Source organism: Quercus lobata, chromosome 4 (assembly GCF_001633185.2).
Source record: "Quercus lobata isolate SW786 chromosome 4, ValleyOak3.0 Primary Assembly, whole genome shotgun sequence".
Lineage (NCBI taxonomy): Eukaryota > Viridiplantae > Streptophyta > Magnoliopsida > Fagales > Fagaceae > Quercus > Quercus lobata.
Genome location: NC_044907.1, coordinates 26,693,128 through 26,712,982, shown reverse-complemented (window position 1 = coordinate 26,712,982; position 19,855 = coordinate 26,693,128). Strand labels below are relative to the sequence as shown.

The following is a 19,855-nucleotide window of genomic DNA, read 5'->3' as shown; positions in this document are numbered from 1 at the left end:
TATAATTTTAATTAATTTATTTGTAACTCAAATAATTATCAAATTAATTATGATATTATTATAGACTGAACTCAAAAATCTTGAACCACTCATTTTTCTATTTCATTGAACAATTTTGTTTTTAAAACCATGCTCAAAAAGTTTTTATTTTTTTTTTGGTATAAGCCTAATGATAGATTGAATTTTAGACCTCCAACTTTGTGGCACATCTTTTAAGTCAATTGAACTCATCATTATCTTTGAATGAATTTATTTATAACAATTTCAAGCACTTTTATTGTTAAAGTCTATGTCTAACTTTTATCTTCTGGTCATCATTAGAGGGATGAGTATCCACCATCCTAAAGCCTTGGTAAAAATTGTAAAAGCTATTACAACCTTAAAGGAACCTCACAATTTTATTTTAACTTCTTATCATGCCAGTGGAGGGCATAAGGTATTTTATGAGCTCATCATGAATTTTTTTGGCTTTGCATATCTCTCTTAATCTCTCCAAAAGTCAATTTTAAGAATGAACTTATCCAAAAGAAACCATTTCATGCATCTAATTTATACATCTTCCTCCTCACAACATGTGCATCTCATATAGCTTTCGAATTTGTACATTAAACATTATGAGAGTGAGAATACATACATCTTGTGCATAGGACAATCAGTGCAACTAGAGGGATGACAATAGCTAAAACTTTAAGCCTTGGAAGGGTGAATGGGTAATCAACAATGTTACAAGCTCCTCAAGTGAAGTAGTCACATGTAGTTAACGGTTGTGAGGGCGAGGAAGGGCTACGCTCAAGAACTAGGTGACAGAATTGTATATTGGAGTAGGAAAAGTCACCTTTTTAACACATGCCTAACATAACATAAAGATTCTTTCAGAATAAAGGATAGACCCAAACATTTATATTGCATATAATTACTTTTAGAATAAAAGTTTGTAGTTTAGTTCACTGAAAATGCGTATTTTCAAAAAATTTGCCAAATGGCAACTAAATCCTTTAGCAACCAAAAAAAGGGACAAAGCTACAAAAAGAGGACAATGAGGACTTTACAGACACATGATATGATTCATAAGACATTATGGACGGGGCAAAGAACTTGTGTTAGGTTCTAAAGTGTGGGACTTTATGTATTTAGAACTCTAATTTGTATTGTTGGCAAACCATGATCAAAACAATGTGTTTAGAAGTGTTTAAAGCTAGCTCAAAGTTGTATGTCAATGTAAAGTTGGAATCGAGTGTAAAGCAGAAAGCACTGTGGCTTTCGGCCTGGCTCGATCGATCGAAGCTTAGGCTCGACCGATCGAAGCTCGGGCAAATTGCTTTTCTGCAGAATTTTCCAACTCAGCCCTAGTTGTTTTAAAACACTTTTAGGGTTTCTTATTTGTTCTAAGTATAAAAGGCAAACCCTAGCCACGTTTTAGTGTTGCTCATATTGCGGTTTGTGTAAATCTCTTGTGAGATTTAGAGGAGCTTTCCTTTACACAAGGGTTTTCAAGGAGGAGATATTCTCTACACCTTGATGACCAAAACAGTTGCTGCCATTAAAGCTTAAAGAATACACAAGCGGGGGTGCTTGTAGCTGGTGAGAATCCAAGAAAGAAGGAGTTCGTGGATTCGGAGCTTGCACGTGGTCGTGTCAGTAAGTTCTACTAGTTGGTAGCATTAGGAAGTCAAGCGGGGCTGCTTGTAAGTCCTTTTGTATGAACTTCGATTCTTTCTAATAGTGGATTCAAGTTTACCTTGAGGATAGCTAGGTCAAATCCTCCCCAGGTTTTTACCGGTTTGGTTTCCTGGGTGATCATATCATTGTCTTATTTATTTTCCACTGCTATGCATGATATGATTATTTGATTGTGATAACCTAGACTTGTAATTGGACTAAGTAATAACTTGGCTAATTAATTAGGTTTAATCAATTGTTTAAGGGGTCTAAAAACTGTCAAATTAGATCATAGGTCCATAGCATGTATCAACATGCACATCCTCCTGACTATGGTTGGGACTGCGTTGCAGTTGCATTGCTAGACTTAAGATTGACATCAACCAGGTCTTCTTGCTTGGTCGAAGAAAGTGTTTCCATTCCAGGTAAGGCTGCTACAATCTTCCGAAACAGTGCCTGAGAACAAGAAAGAAGCTTACATAAGAAGGTTTTTATTTATTTATTTATTTATTTGTTTATTTATTTATTTTGCTGGGAAAGAAATAATCATATGTTGTCATTGTGTTCATTAGATTATAACATAAATGATTGGTCAAACATGAAATATTTTAGGAGACCTGAAATTCGGCTAAAGCATGAAACAGCTGCTGTAACCATCAAGTATGTATGAACTTTATCTAGAATATTTGCCTTATTGAAAAGAGACCAACAAATGAATTTCACAGTTTGAAAGAGCAAATAGCAGAACCTTTGATGGTCAGATCATTAGCATAATTCACTAAAACCCATTTCTTTCCAAAAATGAAGTCTGCAGTGAATTTGAAGTGCACCCAACCAAAATAATGTGTATTTAATTTCTTGCATCAAGCCATTAACATTTGTATAAATTAGCTATCGAAAGTGGAGGAAACTAATTGCTTACCTTAATATTAAAGCCGGCCTTGGGCCTTGGCACTGGTTTCAATAAACATAACATTCAAGTCACGAGCTTTGGCTTCTCCTTCCTCTATAGAAACTTGCCTGTCCAACCATTCACAAGATGCCCAGGTCATAAGCACAAAATAATGCAACAGACATTAACCACAATAAGCATAACTAACATTGAAAAAATATCCATTAGGAAACTTTGAACTGTTAAGTGATCTCTTTAGCATCCATGTACATGAAAAAGATATTCTCCATTACCAACTTTGTAAATTGTGTATGTATGTTGTTTGCCAATAGTAGTTAAGAGTTAAAAATGTAGGAATTAAGGTAGACCTCAATTTGGTCAGGCAAGGATATAAAAAATGTAAGAGCAAAAATTAAACAGGCATACATATCAAGACATTCTAGAGCATAATTGCAGTAAATGTAGAGCTCAAAGTTAGCATAAAACCGTCATTTTTCCCCCTCACTTTTTGCCAGTGAAAGACTTTTATATTTTTGTCTTTCTAGTTGGCTTCACTTCTAACTCAACTGATTCTGCTACTGTTCACAATGAATAACGTAAGAAGTAACCATAAATATAGCAGAGGAATTGAAGTGTCATTTCTATAGTCAGCATTTGATCATGGAACAGTCTGACCAACTGAAATCGAAAATAACACAAGAAATCAATTTTATCCAAAACAAACTGCAACCAAGGTAATAATCAATACCTTTTCTCCACTAGATCTGTTTTGTTGCCAACAAGTACAATGATGACATCACTGCCTCGCTTTGTACGAACCTCTTCAATCCATTTGGAAGTATTTAAGAACTGTTTGCCTAAAGAAAAAATGTGCCTAAAATCATTACAAAATTTACTAAACATATAAAACTCAATTAATCAATTTAAAAACATTAGGCGCAAAACTATTAAGCTTTTGAATGAGCAGCTATGAATTACGGGTGCGTTTTCAGATTCGGGTACGGGTGCAGGTGTGGATGCGGGACTTGGCAATTTTTGAAAAAAATAAGGTGCAGGTGCAGCGGGGTGCAGCGATTAAAAAATTATTAAAAATATTTTTATTTATATATTTTATATATTGCTAAGCATGTTTTTTTATATAATAATAATAGAAAACTCATATAATTATAAAATAAATAGATATTAATAAGTACACAAAATAGTTTGACACTTGAATTATTGATAGAGGTATTAAAATAGATGAGGCTTCCCATAAATAAATAATAGAAAAAAGATGTGGCTTAGTGGCTCACGTATTTGGTCAGCCCAAAAAGAAAATAAAGGATATATGTGGCAGTATTAATAGGTGTAACTTCCCATTAAAAAAGAAAAGAAAAAGGGAAGATGTGGCTCACGTGTTTGGTCAGGCATAAAAAAAAAAAAATAAAAATAAAGCTAGCCTTTTATGTTAAGGCATTTAACAAAACTTATTCAAAAAAGAAACAGGCTGCGGCTCAGGCGAAAAAAAAAAACCGAAGAAGCAATGAAGAAGAAGAAGAAGAAAGGGGTTAAGGCCGGTGAAATTGTGACGATGACAGCGGCTATTTCCATCGATATTTTCAGTTTTTTTTTTCTTACTGCCGATTTCCTTTTTCCGGCCGAAACACAACGATATTTGGCCAATAGGATCCGATTCGGCCCAAATCGGAGCGAATCCCCCCCCCCCCCCAAAAAAAAAAACTCAGATACGGCACCGACGCGCGGGCAGCAGCGTCGGTGGCCGCACCCCGCATCGGGCGCTAGTGTGGCACCCTCCCAGCCGCGTTAGTGCTTCCCAGATGAGCAGCCTCATAAGCTTGATATGAGCTATTATACTTGTCAAGAAAAAAAAGGGAGTTTGATATGAACCAGTGCCTTTGTGCAAGACGCTACAATTAACTTCAATCATTTTTTAGGATGCATGAACAGAACAAGGATATGCAAATGGATGATTGAGACCTCAAAATACAAAAAAATTTTCCATAACATAAAAAGAAATGAGTCAAAGAACATACTTGCAACATCGTACACAATAATTGCCACAGAGGAATCCCTAATATAGCTCGCAATGAGACTCCTGAATCTTTCCTGTCTAGCTGTATCCCTATCAAACATTTCAAAATTTGATGTTTAATATGTGGAAATAAAGAAAACATTTCGAAAATGCAATTCAAATATGTTCAACAATGAAAAAAATGAATGAAATAGTAATACCTCACAATCCCTTTAAATTAAGAATCTTACCAAAGCTGCAATCGGACTGTTCGATCTTCAAGGTACATAGTCTTTGAAAGGAAATCGATACCAATGGTAGCCTGGTTATCAATTAATAACACATATAAGATAACAAACAATAAACAAGTCTAACTTGTTTGGATGGAGGGGGGAAGGAGGGAGAGTAGAGGGGAGTAGAGTAGACTTGGTTAAAAATAAGCTAATTTTGTGCTAAATATACTCTACTCTACACTACTCCCCTTTCCTCCCCCTCAATCCAAATGGACCATGATGAAACTCATTATCCTTTCTTGAATGATATTATTTTTCCTTAAATAAAACAATTAATAGCAAAATTAGGATCGCAAGAGACGTGTCATCTCGCAATTCTTAAAGCAAGTTTTGAAAAGCTAAAGTCTGCTAAATTCACTCACAAATGTCCAAAGACCACAAATCTTACATTAATTTCAAAATCATTATATGATTCAAGCTATTGAGATGGCCCCCTCACTTTGTACTACATCGTCCTCTCACATAAGGATGCACCCCAATTATAGATCCCACATTTTTGGCAGAAAATTATTTGATGCTCTAGGAGCAATGCTCCCTCCTCCCACATGAATTAAATTAGTCGAACCCTCTATTACGCAAGAAGAGGAAGCATCAAAATACTCATTTCTAGTTTAAGTATTTAGCATCATTTAAATTCTAATTTGAATTTTGAACAAGTCAAGTAAAAATCTCAATGCCAATGCAATTTTGCTCAATGAATTTGATTTGTAGCATTGCCCTCACAACACCACCTAGATCATAGCATCATACATAACACACACAAAATTGTAACATCACGAAGAATCTAAAAATTCAATTCAACCACTATTACATCACATTCATTCAAACAAAAAAAAAAAAAAAAAAAAAAAAAAAAAAAAAAAAAAATGCCAAATGGACCAGATAGGTGTTGTCGAACTTGTCGTACATGAAGCGAGTGATGATACTGGTTTTGCCGACAGACTTGTCTCCCAAAAACACCAGCTTGTATTTCGCTAAAGCCAATACCGGAACCATCTTTTTCGTTTTGATTTCCGATCTACCTATATTACTGTTATTCTACTACCACTCCGAGATTTTTCGAATTTCGGTCTTCAAAATCGGGGATCTCATATCGTATCGCTGCGATGAGCTGAGCTGAGTATTCATATTGAAAAATTCGAGTGTGTTGTTTTGCGCGTGAAATGGTTATATATGGTCTCTTCTCTTGGTTGCGAATTTGCGATCGCAACGATGCTATCTGTTCCAGACTTTCCTTTTTGGTTTTTATAATTTTATCTGAGGGACCTCCACTTTTGGCAATAGTGATTTTGTTTGGGTTCAATTGAATGCGCGGTTTGATCAATGCATGAATCTAGTGATTATTTGATTTGATTTTACTAATTTAATTCTGGAGATTTGTTAAAAAAAAATGGTGGGTTTTTATTTTTTATTTTATAAATTTTTATACGAAAATAAAAAAATAATTGCCTTTTTTTTTTTTTACACATTTTTTATATTTTGCATGAATGTGATATTAAATTTTTTTTAAATAGTTAATTACAAAATGATCTAATGGCACCCATCAATAAATATATATTTTTAAAATAATTCATTAGGTAAAAGTTACGATATTGGAAAATGAGGGATATATATGTGCGTGTCAATGTTTGGCAACACGAAACAAATACGATTTAGGTTTTTATGAGCTAGGATTGGGTTTTAACAGGTTTGGATCATAAACGGATTGACCTAAAAGTAATATGAGAAGAATCGTGTCATAAGTAGGTCAATTCACATGACCTGCAATTTTGTTAACACCCAATTTTGTAACTCGTATTTGACTTCATAGAAGGACAAAACAGTAATTTTACACCCAGAAATAGCATCTTAATTCAAGCTGTTAGATCATTAATGTCATACCATCAAAGTGATCATGATGTCGTAACAATCCAAACGACTAGTCATGAGCCTTAATCGTACCATCGGATTAAAAGTTATTGTCATATTAAGTTTTAATGGCCAAGATGTACTCTCACAAATTAAGTTCGACTATATGTGATTATAAATAATTAATTCTGATTTGGTTATAATTATAATCAATTTGAAATTAATGATATGTTATAATTCGATTGGCTAAGACTACAACTTATGATAAGGTTGCACACATTTGATTAATTAGATCGTTAAATATTAATTATTCAATGAGTAATTTGTGTAATTATTCAATACTAATTTAAATTATTTGATCTAACAATATTCCTCAATGAAAATAACAAGTTAGTAATATATAAATAGAAAAACTTAATCAGTAATTTTGTATATTTAGAAAGAAAAAAAAAAACAAGTATTTAAATAATGTAATGAGACATAATATTATTAATTAAATATTTTTTAATTAATTAGTCCTTTTTTAAAATTATTTCTTTAAACTTCAAATTATATTGGGTCAATCTTATTTTTCTTTTACAAAAAAAAGACATTCACACTAACAATGAATTTATAGAATCTTATTGAATTAATTAACCTACATCTATGTAGTGCATTCAATAGCATATTGAATTAATTACTCGTTAATTCTACCAACCCAATTTACGAAAATATTGAAATTTTTTACACATATTGACTTCGCTACACATTTTGAAGGCAGGAGAAAAGTGAGATTCTCATATTTAAATATGAGAAAACTCATTATGTGTGGTTTAGAGATGATGTCATATGGATAATGTATTTGTTAAATTTTAACTCTATATTTCTCTTCGATCTCTGTCATTTGTTGATGGATCAGTAAATCGTTGATTTGTTATGCATTGGAATTGTAATAGAATTTTTGGGGAGGTTTGGTTATTAATCTGTGAGTAGTTTTTTCTGCAATAACATCTCAGCTATTGTTTGCTTTGGTGTCTATTTGTTTTAGGGAAATTCACACAGACTTGGTCACTTGAGGGTCCGTACCACTTGCTAATTTGATAAATTAAGTTTCCTTTACTTTGGTGGAAACCATATTTACTGTAGCTAGATGACTTTATTATAGTTTTTGTGGTCTCTTAGCATTTCAATGTTGTAAAAGTTCCTAGATGGGTTGGTTTAACCTCAGTGATTGCTAGATTTCTGTGAAATTGTTCATGTTGAACTTTTTACTTACACATTTAGAAAGATAGTTTTTCATGTTCTGGTATTCATCATGATGTGCTTCTTTTAGCCAAGCCACAGGTTTGTGTTCTGTTCAACCTTTATATTTTGGCTGGGGATTCACCTAATGAATTGTGTGGTTAGTACACTGTACCAAGAGCATTCTATCACTTTCTTGACATAATTTATTTTTTCTTCTCAATCCCCTTAGCATGATGTTCCTTATTATCCTTGTCCATTGCATGCCCAAAATTCCGAATAAGAATAATCCGCTTCTTTCATTCCATTCCATTCTTTTCTTTCTCCTAGGAATCATATCCCAAATTTTAGGGTTTTAGGCCTGGTTGTGATTAAGGTTTTTTTTTTTTTGAGAAATAATTACAACATGTTGCTAACCCCGCAGCTCCAACCCTTTTCCCCCTAGAACCCGCCAATTCAGCTATATGGCCTTTGGTCGGTTGTGATTAATTTAATCAATTCTTTTTTTGATGGGAATTTAATCAATTATTTGGCAAGTGATTAATTAGATTTATTAATGGTGGGCAGGTTACGGCTTAATGCAATGTGGAGGTTTTTTTACTGATTGTTTTCTGTAGTCATACGTTAGGCTATTTAGTTATTCCACTCATGTTTTGTTACCCATCTTCCTCATCCTATAGGTTATGCCTTGCTTAGGAAGAATAATGCAGAGACAATATATTAAAATTGATTTTCGCTGTCATTGTAGTTGTTTTTTGACTTCATGTTTTAAATTCTTCTGTAATATTATCTGGCATAATGGTTGTCCTACATCTTAAAATTGTTTTATTTATTAAAAGAGGAAGAAAAAGAAGTTTTTAGTATACTACCATATAGTGAGAGAGAAAAAAATAGTTTGAAACTATCTAAAATTTGAGGTGATTCTAAATAATAATATAAAAAAAATCTAAAAAAGAACTGTTTTAGTTCTTAAAAAAAATGTTTTATTTTTAAATTTGAATTTGACAAGAAAAATGAAAAATGGAGAAATCTGCTTTTTAAAATTTAGGAATTTTTAAAATAGTAATTTTATATGTCTAACCCTATTATTTAAACTTCTTAAACCAGTCAATTTGAGGGTATTTTGGGCATTCAAAAGTAGGAATCTAAATTGGGAAAGCCTCTTAAATAGTACTCACAAGCCACGTCCAAATTGTCATGATCCAATTTTTTAAGGGAATATCATTTAATACATTGTTAGTCAAGTAAAAAGATAAAAATTAAAAAAAATATATATATCCTCATCAATTTAAACAAATAATAACATTGACTTTTTAAATAAAATAAATGGTAAGATAATACTTTTATTTATAAATTTTGATTAAAGAACTTTATTTTGGGACATTTCCGAATGGTACAAATAGATATAGAAGTATAGATATAAATAGATATAAATTAGATCTTTTTATTTATTTATTTATTTATTTATTTTGGGTTTAGTATTATAATTTTCCATTCCTTCATTTCTTTTAACACAACGCAAAATCCATATTAACCATTGATTGCTCTTGAAAAGGAAAGAAGTGAATACACCAAACCAAATCAACAAGGAAAATTACATTTTATCACCCTAAATTATACCTTAGATTACACTTTGCACCCTTAACTTTTCGAATACACATTTTGTACCCTAAATTCTATCCCTTATTACACTTTGCACATTGATATTAAGTTTTCTGTTATGTTAGATAGAAATTTCAAGCATGTGACTCCACCTAGTCTTGCCTTAGTGGCAAAGAATAAAAAGGCCAAATGCCCCTCTTCCCAATCATGAATCAAAGAAAAAAAAATTATTTCTTCACTTCTTACCCATCTCTCCTCTCTTGTGATGCAGCTTCTCCTCTGTCTTGGTCAACAACTCTTCTCACTCTCACAAAAATAAAATAAAATAAAATAATAAAACCCTAAATAGTAAGTACCCAAAACAAAACCATCTAGGGCACCACCTCTCTTCTCCGACAGGTTGGTGAGTTTCAACCTATTTTACATGTGGGTTTAGTTTCTCTTCTCTTCTACACAAGCTTGGGTCTTTTTGGATTACGTGTTGTTAGATCCCACAGCTTAATGGATTGAATTAGCATTAGGCCCACCAATTTTGCAAACCACCTCTTTCATTCATATTTTTAAACACAGTTTTCCATGTATTTTTTTGCTTTCTCTGTGCAAGTTCCAAGATTCTATGCACAAGTTTTTGCTTCAAAACATTTGAAGAAAAAATATCAATATAAAATTTAATAACATCTGATAATATGAATTTTGGAAATTTTGGGATTGGGATGAAGAAATGAGTTGGGAATGGGGACATTTGGTCTTTTTATTTTGTACCATATAAGGAAGACTCACAAGTCACATGCTTCAGTGCTTGAAATTTCCATCCAACATAACAGCAAACTTAATGTCAAGGTGTAGAATGTAACAAGGGTCATAATTTAGAGTGCAAAATGTGCATTTAAAAAGTCTAGGGTGCAAAGTGTAATCTAGGGTATAGTTTAGGGTGGTAAAGTTTAATTTTTCCAAATCAACATGTACCTAAATATAAACACAATCACATTGGTGGTAATGATTCCTCTTCTACATTTGAATTTATAATCATCAATGTAGAAGAGAAATGTAAACTTTCAAACCAAATCAAGTAATAAAATAAAAATATAATTAAAAAAAGAAAAAAGAAAAAAGAAGAAGATAACAACCTACCCAAACGTACCCCAAACCCTCACAGTCTCATTTTTACTCCCTGAGTAGCGTGACTCCAATGACAACAATAATTGACTTTTTAATTTTTAACTTTTTTGACTTTTTTCACATTTCTAACTTTTAGATCATACAATAATTGCAATGGATCTAATCATCTAAATCCAAGCAAATTTAGGTTTTGTAAACTCTAAAATAAATATATAAAAAATGTAAAAAAAAATACTTTGAGTTGGTTCATTATTCTATCATATCAAAATTTCACAATATTTTTCAATAGATAAAAGCTTACCATAGATTAACAATTATATTGACACTCACCATAACTCAAAAGAGCTTGTGAAAATATTGTAAAACTTTGTTGTGCATATAGACTTTCTCAATTAGAATATCTTTGATTCCATAATAATATTTCCTATAAATTAACCTGACTATATTCCCCCCCAAAAAAAGCTTACTTTGTCATTATGAGAATGATTTAAGTCAAATATTTACTGGGGATGTTCTGCTTGAGATAATTTATTTTATTGGTTTATATAATTTTGAAAATAAGCTAGATAAAAAGAACAATTATATTTTTTTTAAAAGCATAAAATTTCCAAAAGGTTGTCTAACAAATTAAATTTAAAAATAAGGGAATAGTTTTTCCTTTTTAGAAACAAAATAAGGGATTTAAATGAAAATACAACTAAAATTTTAAGTTGAATTATTCTCAAATAAATTTTGAAATGTATGGTTAAAAAAAAAAAGATGAAATGGTTTTTGTGTGATGAATATGTAGAGTAAAAGATGAGTTCAAGTCACATCTAGTATAACTTTATATAAGTTACATATTTTTTCTAGCCATTGATTTTTATTAAATTTAATTGTAAAAAAATACCAATAGCCAAAGTCATAAATTTATAGAAATTAATGAATAAAAGCAATATTTCTCTACAGTTTTAGGGGCCATGGTCATACAACATGCATAAATAGAGATGCTCTACTAGTGTAATTCATTTTAAAAATAGGTTTACCTGGTCAAAAAAAATATAGGGTAAACATAACATTAAAGAATGAATCAATAGAGACCAAAGGGCGTGTAAACCTATTTAGTTTGACCACGTAAACCTATTTTTAAACCTATTTAGTTTGACCACGTAAACCTATTTTTAATGTGATGACATTAAAGAATGTTATTTGGGCCTTGTAGATCAATTATTTGGGTCATTGGCTAAACTAGGCCCAATACGTACTCCTTTAGGGTGAAAACCTCCTCAAAGGACCCATACCTCGGAGCACAGACCAAAGGGCGCGTCATCATGGGTCCAATGGTAAATTACCATGGAACCCATTCAAAGTAAATATCTACACTAAGCAAGCAAAGTCAACGTGTTTCCTGACCTTTTAAGGAAGAATTTCAGAACTTACGGGATTATCCGAGGATGCCTTCTAAAGCTTCCTGATAGATCTACAATAATTTGTCTGATACATTTGCATTATGTTGGACAACTGATTAGAATAGATGAAGAGCCCCAAAAGTCTCCATTCATCATAATGTTGAGGAAAGAAGAGCCCGATGGGACAGAAGGTTGCCAAACTATATAAGGATAGCTCATGTTGGAGAAAAAAACAGGTCAAATGAAGGAAATGATAAGAATGAAGGAGAAGTAGGGGGAATATAAAAGGGAGGAAACTGATATAAAGAGGGGGATTTTTTGGAAAAACAAGAGGGAGAAACTCTATAAAAAAATCGTTCCAACAAACCTGATGAATAAATATTTCTATGTTATTTTATTCTCAAAGATGCATAGTTCTTGTTCAAATTTCCCACTGTGGAATATTGTTAACCTATAATACAAATTAATTGTGATCATAAGCTCAGGTTGAACCAAATTTGTGCTTCCACAGTTCCTAAAAGGACTTAAAAAAAAAAAATTATCATAATCAATTCTTGCTAATTTGAATATTTTAAATATTACCCCCCTCTCCCCCCCCCCCCCCCCCCACCACACACACACATACATATATATATATAGACACACATGGAATACATATTACATGTTCTATTAAGTTTAAATATTATATAAGTTTTGAATTGTAGCAAGTTTTTCTTCTCTTTAAAAATATAAGCATAATGACTAGAATTTTAAGGTGCTGTTTTGAATATTTCTCTTCATTTTTATTACTTTCTAGCACCATGTCTCTAATTTCCTATGCTTATCTTATTTATATGTTTTAGCCCAAAACTAAAGGGTCAAATTTTTTTTTTTTTTTTTTTTTGGTTGAGAAACAGAAACTAAAGTCTAACTTGAATAAATTTTACTTTTTGACCCAAAAATTGAATTTTTGAGCTAAAAAAAAAAAAAAAAAAAAACACTTAAAAAAAGAACCCAATTATTCCAACTCAAATCCAACCAAAGTTAACAGCACCACACTGCCAAATCAACATGAAAAAATTTTCTCCAAAAAAAAAAAGGAAAAAAAGAAACGTGTGCGAATAAAAATACCGAGTACCAAACGGACTAGGGAGTAATAAAGGAGTATATATTAGGAATAGTGATTTCAATCAAACACTAGCAGTAGTCAATCGACAATAATGTCGAGTTCGATGAGTTCGAAGTGGAGGTGTGGGCGAAGGTATTCGACGTGGGCGTCGAGGTGGGGGCGAAGGTCGAGAAGGTCCAAATTAAGGTTAAGCTCCAATAATAATTTATACTTACCGGAAGAGATCCTATCATGGCTTCCAGTTTAATCATTATTTCGTTTCAGGTGCGTTCAAAAGTCATGGTCTACTCTTTTCCGAAACATAACTTTCATTGCCAAACACCTTCTTCACCATCAAACAAAAATAGAAAATCCAAGTATTTTGGTCGAGAGCTCTGGTTTATTAGAACATGTCTTCTCCCTGCACCCTTATCTTGATGCTTGGCCGTACTTCGTCGACCTATAGATATCAACCTGTTTGGTTGCATCAATGGTATTATTTGCATTGGTGGTCCCTTGGCTCCCTACCTTAGCGTTGGCAGTGGCTGCTCCGGTGTATTTGTCTTATGGAATCTAGCAATCAGAGAACGTAAGATCATTCGTTGTCCCCCACTTCCTCAGCGTCCTTTTCTTCCACCATATAAGGTTACAACACTTTATGCATTTGGTTATGATCAATATTCTAGTGATTACAAGGTGGTTAGAATTGTCACTTACAACAAGAATTCTCCACCTACCCAGAATTCACTCTTCACATACTACTACAATTTTTTTCATGTTTACTCCCTAAATGCTGATTCCTGGACCCTAGTAATTGACACCACTATTCATCGTTCAAACCTTAGGTTGCTTTCTTATTATGCAATGTACTTCAATTGTGTCAATCATTGGCTCGGTTTCTTTGACAACGGCCACATAAATGAACTCGGGTAGAATTGTGATTGTGAGATGTTAGGTTCTAAAGACTTAGAATCTTATGTATTTAAAACTCTAATGTGTATTGTTGGCAAATTATGATCAAAACAAGTTGTTTAGTTGTGTTTAGACTTGCTCAAAGTTGTGTCATTTATGTAAAGTTGGATTTAAGTTGTTGAATTAAAAGTGCAATTTGGCCTAGTTCGATCGATCGAAGCTTAGACTCGATCAATCAAAATTCGGACAGAATGTGTTTTTCTGCAGAATTCCAACTCAGCTCTAGTTTATTTAAAACGTTTAGGGTTTTGTGTTTTTGCCCTAGGTATATAAGACAAATCCTAGCCACATCTTAATGTTGCTCATATTGCTGTTTGTGTAAATCTCTTGTGAGATCTATGAGGAGCTTTCCTTTACACAAACTTAAGATTATCAAGAAGGAGATTCGTTCAAGAACTTGATGATTATTCAGTTGCTGCCATAAGAACTTAGAGAAACACAAGTTGGTGTGCTTGTACTAACTAGAGAATCCAAGAAAGAAGGAGTCCGTGGTCTCGGAGCTTACACGTGGTCGTGTCAGTAAGTTTCTACTGCTAGGTAGTAATAGGATGTTAGTGGTCTAAGTCCTATTGTAAAACTTCGATTCTTTCATAGTGGATTCAGGTTTACCTTGAGGATAGCTAGGTTAAATCATTCCCAGGTTTTTACCGGTTTGGTTTCCTAGGTGATCATATCATTGTGTTATTTATCTTTTCGCCGCTATGCATGACATGATTGGTTAATTGTGATAACCTAGATTTGAAATTTGGACTAAGTAATCACTTGGCTAATTTACTAGGTTAATCCAATTGTGGTTTTAAGGGGTCTAAAAACATACATGAGATAATTCTATCCTTCGACATGAGTTGTGAGGTGTTTCGAATAATGAGGTGTTTCAAAAACTAAAGTACCCTGTGGACAGTGTTTCAAGTATGCAGAGGAACAAAGTTTTTTCTATGTTCAATGATTGCCTTGCTTTTGTTGTTTATAAGAAGTATACTATGACAGAGAAATACTTCGATATATGGGTGATGTGTGAATATGGGGTTGAGGATTCTTGGACCAAACAACTTGTTGTAGGACCCTTGTTAGGAATTCACAGGCCCCTGAAATTTTCCAAGAATGGAATGCTTCTTCTTGGTGATGATGGAGCAATAGTCTTGTATAACATTGGTTCTAAAGAAATTAGGAATCTTCAAATTCCAGAGTTTCCGAGATCATTCATCCCTAAAGAAACTATGGTGTATGTTGAGAGCCAAGTTTCACTCAAGGGTGCCTGAGTTCCTAATTATTTATATCAAAAGTAATTTTTCAATAAGTTATGTGTGATTTAGAGATAGGGGTGTCAAATGGGTGGATTTGGGGTGGACATAATTGGGTTGGGTATATAAAACCTATTCACCTATTAAAACCCATTTAACTAATTACTTCTAATTCAAACCCAACCCTTCCCAATTATTATAGGTAAACTCCAACTCACCCAATTATCAAAATTACCAAAATGCCCTTAAAGTGAAAATGACCAAAGTACACAAACACACTGTTACTTTCCGTTTGGTTGGTGAGAAATGTAAGAACACAAAGGAAATGAAAAATTCGACCTAAATTTCCATTAGTCAGGCTTAAGAATCATACTGCAACTGCATCTATTTTAATTTTATGAATGCCCAACTCTAGGGCTGTGACTTAGAGCGTTGGGTCTAACAGCCCTAGTTTTCAATGGAATGCCCAGCAACTGCCAGCGCTCTGACCAGTTGTAGTGGGATGTTTGAAGTCATCAAAGCCATGATTTGGAGGAGGAGGCAGCTGAGATACACTCACAATTGGGGGTGTAGGAGGACACACGCTTGTAATCTCTACGTTTGATTTGTCATCACCATGAAACACAACACCATGTATGATAGTTTCTGTTTCATAGATTCTAGTTTGAGTTTGGAGGGTTTTGGATTCATAACTCTTCTTCCCTTCAGGCAAATACCTTCCCTCGATGGACTGAATTTCTTGGGAGAGAATGAAAAGATCAAATCTACGAGGTTGAGAAGAGCTTACGGAGAAAAGTCGGATCGAGAATGCGAGAACACCGATCAAAGGAGGATGAAGAAGGAGAGAACATTTCCAAAAACGTATCTTAAGGCGGCTTCATTTGAGGTCTCTAAGGCCGCCATTGACGGCTAATCGAGCTCTAAGTTAAGTGTGAGAGAAAGAGAGGAGCTGGTTTTTTTTTTTTTTAATTTTATTTTTTATGTGAAGGTTGAGTTGAATTTGGGTTTATTGTTTTTGGGTTAAATGGGTTTTTAGTTAAAACCCAATAATTACTAGGTCTAATTGGGTTGATGCCCATTTAACCCAAATAATAACTAGGTGGGTTTGGGTTTAATTAAAGTGGGTGGGTTTGGGTGGGCAAGTGGGTTTGGGCGGGCAAGTGGGTTTGGGCTTATTTTGCCACCCCTATCTAGAGATTATATCATATGGATGATGTTTTTTTAAATTTTAATTCTATCTTCCTCTTCAATCTCTATCATTTGTTGATGGATCAGTAAATTGTTGATTTGTTATGCATTGGAATTGTGATAGAATTTTGGGGGAGGTCTAGTTATTAATCTATGTAGAGTGAGAGCTGGTTAAGGGTTTGAGCAGATTTTTCTGCAATAACATCTCAGCTATTGTTTGCTTTGGTGTCTATTTGTTTTAGGGAAATTCATAGATTTGATCACTTTAGGACAGGGAGGGTCCGTTCCACTGGGTAATGTGACAAACTAAGTTTCATAAAATTTGATGGAAACTATGGTTATTGTAAGTAGATGAATATTTATAGAGAAAATTTCAAGAGGGTATTTCACCTTATTCTAGGATTTGTGGTATGATTTCTTCCAAGCTTTGCAAAATCTTTATCTAGTCTTTATTTCTTATACTAGTAGCAGTGATTTTGATTTTTCTGATTCTTACTATTATTAATTTTTACTTCCCATATATGATACATGCTCACTGTTTCGCCAATGTTATTCATGGATATGAAATTCCTTGGTGATTTTTCTTTTAGGTCCTAATCTTATCTTTTTTCATATACTCATCTAATCGCATTTGAATTCTTAGAGGGTCAGCTATAATAACTCAAGCTAGAGTAACTCCATAACCAAGAGAAATAGAGAAATATTATTGTTTTTTCTTCGTCTTTGCCAACTTGATGATTGAAAATCATTGGTTGTAAAATTGTAAAACTAGTTATAGCTTTACAGGAGGCTCACAGTTTCATTTTAACTTCTGTCATGTCAATGGGGGCATAAGTTGTCTCTCTTAGTCTCTCCAGTAGTCAATTTTAAGATTGTTATTAACTTAGAAAATATATTATGCATTCAATATATCCATCTTCTTTCTCACAATGAGAATACCCCATATAACTTTCGAATCTGTACATTAAACATTATAAGAATGAGAATCAGAGAATGCTTATATCCTTTTTTCTCACAATGTGCATACCCCGTATAACTTTGGGATCTGTACATTAAACAATATAAGAATGAGAATACATACATCCCGTGCAGAGGAAAATCAGTGCAACTAGAGGGATGACAATATCTAAAACTTTAAGCCTTGGAAGGGTGAATCGACAATGTTACAAGCTCCTCAAGTGAAGTAGTCACATGCATTTAACTGTTTTGATTTTTGAGTGAGGAAGGGCTATGCTCTTGAACTAGAAGGGGAGAGGAGATCTGTCTGACAAGACAAAGAATTGTAAATTGGAGCAGAAAAGTCACCTTTTAAACACAACCTAACATAACACAAAGATTCTTTAAAAATAAAGGATAGACCCAAACAATTGTATTGCATATAATCACTTTTAGAATAGGAACTTGTAGTTTAGTTCACTAAAGACACGAATTTTCTAAAAATTTACCAAATGTTACATAAATCCTTTAGCAACCAACCAAAAGAGGGGCAAAGCTACAAAAGAGGACAACGAGAACTTTACAAATGCGATATAATTCATAAGACATTTAGGATGGGACAATGAAGTTGGAGCTTAGGTCCACAACATGTATCAAAATGCACATCCTCCTGACTGTGGTTGTGACTACGTTGCAAATGCATTGCTAGACTAAGGATTGACATCAACCATGTCTTCTTGATTGGTCAAAAAGAGTGTTTCCATTCTAGGTAAGGCTGCTGCAATCTTTCTAAAAAGTTCTTGACAAGGGATTTATAATGAAAACTAAGTTGTATGACATGAGGTTTTTAGCAATACAAAAACAATAAGAAGCTTACATAAGAGGGTTTTTTTCTTTTTTTTGTTGCTGTGAAAGAAATAATCATATGCTGTCATTGTGTTAATCAGATTATGGCAACATAAATGATTGATCAGACATGAAATATTTTAGGAGATCAGAAATTCAGCTAAGCATGAAATAACTGTTGTAACCATTAAGTATGTATGAACTCTTGTCATCTAGATATTCTCCTTTATTCAAAAGAGACCAAAGAATTTTACCCTTTGAAAGAGAAATATAGCAGAATCATTGATGGTCAGATCATTAGCAATATTCACTTAAACCTTTTTCTGTCTGAAAATGAAGTCTCTAGTGTTTGGAGTGAGCCCAAACAAAATCATGTGCGTTTACATTTTATCAACAAGCCTTTAACATTTGTATAATTAGCTATCCAAGTAGAGGAAACTAATTGCTTGGCACTGGTTTCAATAAACAAAACATCCAGGTCATTATCACTTTGGCTTCTCCTTCCCCTATAGAAACTTGCCTGCCCAAACCATTCACATGATGCCAAGGTCATAAGCACAAAAGATTGCACCAGAAATCAACATGGTGAGTCATTATGAGACTCACTAACAATGTTCTACAATCACCTTGCCTTAGAATCATCAAGATAATTCTACTAAATATGAGATGCAAAACCCCAAATAGCTAAAAGCATAGCAATTTCCTTGATGCCATTCATCTTATCATGGAAGACTATCATGGAAGCAATAGGAGTAATAGCCAAAGAAGCAGTACTAATAGAGATGATACAAGTACAAATTAAGTCCACAACAGTACAACACCAACAGAACAAACTTGCCAAGCCACAGCTATCCAAACTAAGGTCATAACATAAGAAACTCTTCCTCCAGCAAAACCTACCATTTCCATACAAAAAGTCTTTTATTTCCCACAATAGAAACATAGGTGGCAACAAGTGCTGTACAGATTTGAATTTCTAGAACCACTGAATATGTTTCCCTTTGTAGAACTTTTTGGAAGGGAAGATGCATCAGGGATAGGCAAAGAGAGTGAAGTGCAAAAGCTCTAAGGGTATAAAGGAAACCAATTATATATTGCCACCTAGAAACTCCTGATGGTCCATTAGAGTCATCATTGACTAAAATCAGGAAAGATGAAAATGAGAGGACAGCCATCAGTTAAGAATTAAAGTAGTGAACTTCTTAGAACTGATTAAGTATGAGAAAACTACATTAAAAGCTGTTTGTGTTGCACATATGAGGGAGTAAGTAGAGGCAGGGAGGTATAAGAGTCCAATAGAAAACATCATGTTGTGTTATCAACCAAAAATAAAAAAGACTCAAACAAAAACAAACCAAAAAAATGAATACATCATTTTGTCACTTGCTTTGAGCACTCTAAGAGAGAAGTAGATCAAGGCAAGAATTTTAAAAGAGTGTGGGGCTGAAGAAGTTGAAGGCTCCTTGAAGGAAGGAATAAGAAAGAATGGGATTAAAAGGATTGGGAAGGCAGCAATTTGGACAAGAGTAGCCATCCATTTACTATTTCCACC

At 33.4% G+C, this 19,855-nt stretch overlaps 2 pseudogenes; both read right to left on the bottom strand.

The window, feature by feature from the left end:
* Positions 1-1,968: 1,968 nt before the first annotated feature.
* Positions 1,969-5,851, bottom strand: LOC115983528 (annotated as a pseudogene).
* Positions 5,852-18,793: 12,942 nt separating this feature from the next.
* LOC115987673 lies at positions 18,794-19,617 on the bottom strand (annotated as a pseudogene).
* Positions 19,618-19,855: the final 238 nt, after the last annotated feature.